Raw genomic sequence first — 6,866 nt, forward strand, 5'->3', positions numbered from 1 at the left:
GAGTTTACAAGTTTAAAAACAATAGTTAGTTAGTTCCATTTTGTTGAATGCACATGCAATATTTTAAAGGATATAGTGTATTGAGCTAACAGCTCTAGTCACTTACATTGAAGATACATACCAAACAGAGGACTCATAAAATACCATGCTCATCATCACATCTTCTATAAGCGTGTCCTGAATGCACACCCAAGGGCTCGCACAAGCTCGCACATGCACAGCAAGAAAATGCATTTTCACTGGGAAAGTCCCATTATCAACTGCTGTAGACACAGCGTCTACATTTCACTGGTATATTACTGTAAACACAAAGAAAAAAACCACAAAGCTTTTAAGGTTGGTGAAAAATAAGATGAGACGCTGATTGGTTAATTATTGGACAATAAGGTTGCAAAGAAAAGCTTAAATTAAGGTTTATCGTACTTTTGGTGGTATGTTTTGGGTTGCAAAGCCGCATTGGATCAGCAAGGTGTTAATATGTCTATCCTCGCTGACATAAATGGTTGGACAAAATAATAGAAACTATCAGAATAAGTCAATATAGGTCAACAGCAACACAAACGGCTGCTTGCAAACAATCATAGAGTTGAATCAAAACCTCTCTAAAACCATTTCAACACAAACTGTATGTTATCACCATCATGAAGGGAGGATTTATTGCAGGATGGCTGTATTAGACTGCATTAGTTGTAGCTACGTGGACCTAATAAACTGGCTAATGAGTGTAAATGTAGCGACGTCTTATATATGCCAACCTCAGATAAGGCACAGCAGAGAAAAAAGAAAAGAAGAGCCTTTAAAATACTTTATATTCACATACTTTGGTCATGTTTTTTTTACCATATTTAATCTATAGATGAATAAATAAAAAGATAAGACAAAAAGCCAGTTTCCTTCGAAAGTCTAATTTCAGGAGTTTCACTATAAAATGTCACAGAGGCATGAATCAGCTGAGTAAGCCCTCACATCCAAAACTTTTGTCAGGGAAGAAGTGAATCATTGGCATATCGACAATATGATTTTCACTCTGAATCACGCACGCTGAGAGGGTTACATTGGAACACCGTCAGCAAGAATCAAAACACAATTGTCACCTCATCACCATATTCTCAGGCCTGTTGCGTACAGTCATCAAAGTTTGTTTTTTTCACACTGTTGATATTCACACGAGAACACAATTCGCACAGTGAGATGCACTATTGTCCTACTCGGAGCCACTGTTTCTGGCACACACCTGCATCCGTTATGTTTGCTGTTTTAGCAGAACCAAAACCAATCTAATGAAAAACCTACGTAGTTCAAACTGAATGAACGATTGAGCCCTTACATTGCATTCTGTCTGCTTCAAAAACGTCTACTGTATCTTTGAAATTGTCTTGTGTATCAGGATCATAGACCCACAGGCAAATATTAATGGACAAAGCAACCGGTTCAGCAAAGTGCTGCACATGCGGAAGTGCCTTGAACCTGCATTCTATCTGAATTCCTCCCTCACTCCTCCCTCTTAAAAATCGTCACATCCTCAACCAGGATGGCTGCGCCCGTAATGGCAAACTCAACGACGGATAGCAGATCTCTACAGACCAATGGGTGACATTACACATGCGCTGTCCATTAATATACAGTCTATGATCAGGATCCTGACTCAATGGTCACACTGTCATGGCTTACTGCGACACCGAGGACACCTGCGCTTCTTCTGCTACAACAAGTCCAGTTGCTTGCTGGGGTAGGCCTTGGGCTGGTCTGATGCTTTCAGTTCTACTGCAACCCTGTCTCACGAAAGTTTGTAATCTATTGATTTGTGTACTCAGACACGTTCATGTGGGTTTTTTTCGTGGTGGTGAGCACAAATTTTAAACTAATGTATGTCAGTGGGAAGCATCTTTCGTGATCACAGCACAACTACGGTAGCGAGTAGTATTGAAAAGCCGAAAATCCACGCAGGGAGGTTGGTCGGGGTGGTGGATGGGTCAAACAACACAGGACATTAACCCCGGAAACCGCAGACCGTGTCCTGGTGTATGACGTTTCCTTTCCCCATTCTTCTTTTCCTAAACCCAACCGTCCCGCTGTTGTTGCACGTCCCCAAGAGACCGGTACCGTCTCCCGCTTGTGGCAATTAATTTCCCCGTTGTTGTGTTCCCCAGAGACCCCAGATTGTGTCCCAGCCACCGCCGCTGTCTCTCGCGTGTGGCGTTTAATTTCCCCATTGGGAGGTTGGCCAAAGTTCACAGGAGCGTTTCCCTGATCTCACACGTCCCACCGTAAAGTGGACACACTCATATCAACGCAAATAAGAGAGAAGTCAACAAAGAAAGCAAGGACAGTATGTCACACACATATTTAGACAACCTATACTATCACAGGACAGCAAACATATCTCCTAGAAACAGTTTTTGTGCCAATTTGTTTCTTTAAAACAGCAGTAAATGACACAACCATAACAACAGAGGCATAACAACATTCAACTCTACACAACACAGGACCTAGTTACAGAATGTAAAGATAAGAACATGACATGATTCAGTGATGGGAAGACCCATCTAAAACATACAGAAACAAACACCCATAATGATTACATATTAGCACATGCAGAGAACTGCTCAGCTAGGAGATGTTCTCAAAGTAATAATTTGAATTGACTCCTAGTTCTAAAGTACAGTGGCATGCCAATGCATACTAATTATAGAGTGTGATCTAGACGTACTCCATCTGTAAATTGTCTCGAGAGAACTCATGTTATGATTTGACACTATAAATAAAATTGAATTGAATTGGTGCTATAATCATAATCTTTGACCCTAGTACCTAGTACACCTAGGTATTTGTAATATGTTATATTTATCAAGATCCACTGTAATTGCCTAATATGAATTTGAGTCTAAATGCTAATTGTAAACTATTAAAAAAAACTATAATAAACTTGAAAAGCAGGTGAGGACTAATTTTCATTCAGATTTTAAAGCAATCCCATTTGATTAGAAAGAGTTAAATCAGATAATCAAACCCTGTTTACTGAACTCTCTGCATTGTTGCCGATGAAAGAACATTGGGTCCGAAGCAGGTTAAATGTGTGGAAAAAGCTATTATTTTAGTCGCACAAAGACGGCCTTCGCTGTTCTATTTTCTCAGGTAAAATCCGTTTACTTTCCAACAAGCGTATTTGTTGAGTTTGTCAGAGTGCAGTTGGAAAGTGTCAGCGTTTGCGCTGCAGTTTCTTGTGATTTGCTGAGACGCGGTTTTAACTGCCCTCCTCCTGCTCTGGATATAAATGTCGAGTGGCCTTCTCACAGCCTTCTGTGCCCTCTGAGATGTCCACAGGTGAGTCTATGAACCATTCACCTTTTCATTTTTCTTTTTAAAATTTTTTTTAAATAGTAAGATGAAAACACATTTTGAAATGTATATTTGAATAAGTGTTTCTTTCAAGCAGCAGACCAGTGACTAAAACTATAATTTCCACAAATGCACAAGTAATGTATGGTTGGGCATATTTAATAAAGCTTCTCTTTTGTTTTTGCATTTTTTTGTGTGTGTAGCTTTTCTGTGATTCCAACCCAAATCACTCAAGTGTGCAGCCCTCTTCACACCAAGGTAAGTCTGTTTTACTTTTTGTTAAGGTTAGAGTTGCCGAAAACCATATTTCCTGTGGAATAACTCCCCCTCTGAATGATTTGAAAGTATCTCCCTCGAAGAACCTGAGAAAAGGAAGACAGAGGCAAAGAGGAGGTTCGACACTGAGGTGATACGGTAAGCACAAATCTTACAATTTTACACCAAAATGTCAAATCATCTGACTGGGATCATAACAAAGTGACAAGATGGGACTTTGACTATGTGTTTGATTAGAGCAGTATTGAGTGAGAGCTTACCGTGTGGATGTGGTCTGAGGTCAGTCAATACAAATATTTAAATCGTGAATATACACTAACAACGCGCACAAATGTAGTGTCATACACAAAAGCTGCGATTCATCAGATGGTGATAGAGGACTCTTGCTGAATATTTTTTTTTAAAGAAATGTTGATTCAATTTCAGCAGCAGGGGTTTTACAAATCTTGATAAATATCACACATTTTCCCCCAAAATGATCACATAACGCTCTGTACGTTAACTCAATGAGGGAAACAGTCCAAGGACGTCACTTTGTCAGGTTATATGAAGACACTCAAAAAAACTGACTGAATTCAGTAAAAACAATAATATCATATTTTGTAAATCACAAATGGAGAAGTTCATGTCTCCGTGTACCTGCAGCAGGACAGTTTGAGTGGAACATTTGCTTCTGCAGCCTCTCAGTTTATGGAGCCTTGGAAACAAGTTTTAAAAAATATCTTAGAGTCCATGTACCCATGAAATCCCCATTCTTCTTCTTCTGCTGGAAAAAGGCTATGAGTTGTAGTTTAATGCTTGGGGGAAAAGCTAGTGTGTGGTTAAGGTTTATGTTGTCAAACTAACTCCTGCAATGCTCTGAACATCACAGAGGAAAACAATATGAATAGTAGAGGGGAATCTAACAAAGACGTTTTTCTTTAAAGACACAGTCCAGTCAGCATGCAAATACTACAGTTGACAACAGCTGCGGTTGTCACTGATTTAGCTCCATTACCCGAAGACCACTACATCTTTTTTTTAAGATTATTTTTTGGGGGCCTTCATTTCCACAGGACAGATGAAGACATAGAAGGCGAGAGAGAGAGAGAGGGGGTAATGACATGCAACAAAGGGCCACAAGTCAGAGTCGAACCTCTGCCTGCTCTACCAACTGAGCTAATACCAATGGCAGCTATTGCAGTGTTCTGTTTCTCTTTGTATGCCCTCTAAAGGTGTCAGGATGATTCTCCACTCTGTGTAGGCCCACTGCTTTTTCCTTCTGACATTTTAGAAATCTTTTATCTGCAGTGATGTCTCTCGGTTAGAGGGCTGACGGGCTCTGATAGACATAACGTATAGTACAATCAATCATTCAATTAATCAAACAATCAATCAATCAATTAGATTCCAACCCTATGGAAAATCCAGTGGAATATAATCCCATCAGTTGCTTCAAATTGTGCCTGGTTCATCATGAAGCCATCAGTCCGGAACACCTTCCATTCATAAGTAAATTAATCTGATCATTATTTTTTATACATCAGTGTTTCATTCTACAGCAGCAGTGAACTGCAACAATTTGACCATGTTCACTCTTCAAAATCAGGTGTTGACATAGAGTAAATACATGAGATTAATTTCATTATATTTACAAGAAGTATAAAACCTGTTACCAGTGGGCTGTATAAATTAAGAAATCCCACTAAAGTGTGATGGAAATTCATTTCTTGTTGGATTTTGGGTTGCTGAAAAACAAAACCTGACAATGATTGAGTTACAATTTAAGACAATTCAGAGTAAAAATCAAGCTTTTAGTTTTAATAGATCCATTTGGAGAATTGCTAAAGCTCCTACATCTGTACACCTTGAAATAGCTAAAAAAAAATGTAAATACTTGAGGTGAGGTTCAGAACATCTCAGACTATAAATCAAGTATCAAAATTAAGCCCCACATAACAAAGTCCCACATGTGTACCTTGGAATAACTAGATTAATAAAAACCAGATGCTGTAAGCATTGGTACAGCTATGTTCCAGCCAACAACAGAAAACTTACAACAACTTTTCCTTTTTTTAGTTGCTGAGACTGGCTATTTGTTGATTTTGTGTTTGGACCACTGTGTTAAACTACTTCTAGTTTAGCATCCTTTATATGTGTGACACCCTAGAGCGCTGTATCCGGGTCTTACAATTTATTACATCCATGGGTCCACATATGTTTTACAGGCCTGCAGGACTCTGATAAAACAAGTCTTCATGCTCTATCTTCCTAAAGAAATTGAAAATGGAAACATTTAATTCTTTTATGCCATTTCAATGTACTTTCTAACAATTTGGCAAGAATTCTGTAAAAACTGTTACTTTGATTGGATTGAAAAATTGTGGGCGAAATTCCCTAAAACTTTAGGGAAGTTTAGTAGAGAAAACTCAATAATGTACCGTAACTGTTAAAATATGAATTGATTAGATCCAACATGAAAAAGCCAAGAAAATGATTTAAACTTACTGTATTAATATCAGCATATGAATTACTCCATTGAACTGAGTAAAGTTCAAGAGAATTGTTGTAAATATTGAATTACTACATCAACTTTTACCATGTACCAACTCTTTCATGTGTATTGCATCAATTCTAATTCGACGAAGTAGCTCTTGAATTGTAGTCCTTCCATAAGCTTCGTAGTCCAGCTGGAACTGTTTTGGAACCAAAGAATGCAGTGGAGTGAGTGTGTTGACCAATGAAAGGCTGTCTAACTGATAGATCTCAGAATGCAGAAATGTCTACGTGTATGTACAGTGGCTTGAATAAGTTTACATACCCATGCTAAAGTGGATTAAAAAGATCTTTTGGAAATTGATCTTAAAATTAGAAAAATCCAACCTTTTAAGGACACAAATTTTCTTTGTGAATGAATAACGTGTTGTAAATAAATAAATATTCTTATTTAAAATACAGGGGGCATAAGTATACACCCCCCTATGTTTAATTCCCATAGAGGCAGGCATATTTTTATTTTTAAAGATAGCCATGGGGAACTTTCCATAAGATCATCTCTCAATGCAAATTAAATCAGCTATTAAGCTAACTGAAATAAAACCATGCCTATCTCTATGTATGGTTAAGGGTATGATTTTAATTCCAAAAAGCCCAAAAAACTTTACCAGGATATGAAACAACTAGCATTTAAAAATAAAAATGTGCCTGCCTCTATGGGAATTTAACATATTTAACAAGGAAGAACATTTATTTATTTACAATACATTATTCAT

The 6,866-nt window shown here is 38.0% G+C and overlaps 1 protein-coding gene across 2 annotated transcripts in view; it reads left to right on the top strand.

Annotated features, from left to right (window-relative positions):
- The first annotated feature begins 3,268 nt into the window (after positions 1-3,268).
- foxp3b (forkhead box P3b) overlaps positions 3,269-6,866 on the top strand; it is a 47,049-nt gene continuing 43,451 nt past the window's right edge. Inside the window, exons 1-3 of one of the 2 annotated variants that reach the window (XM_032521580.1) lie at positions 3,294-3,324; positions 3,543-3,597; positions 3,685-3,753. The gene's annotated coding sequence lies outside the window, so the exon portion shown is untranslated. Of the gene's footprint in view, positions 3,325-3,542; positions 3,598-3,623; positions 3,754-6,866 lie in introns of both variants that reach the window. The other variant, XM_032521581.1, reaches the window with a different exon arrangement.

Source organism: Etheostoma spectabile, chromosome 7 (genome assembly GCF_008692095.1).
Source record: "Etheostoma spectabile isolate EspeVRDwgs_2016 chromosome 7, UIUC_Espe_1.0, whole genome shotgun sequence".
Lineage (NCBI taxonomy): Eukaryota > Metazoa > Chordata > Actinopteri > Perciformes > Percidae > Etheostoma > Etheostoma spectabile.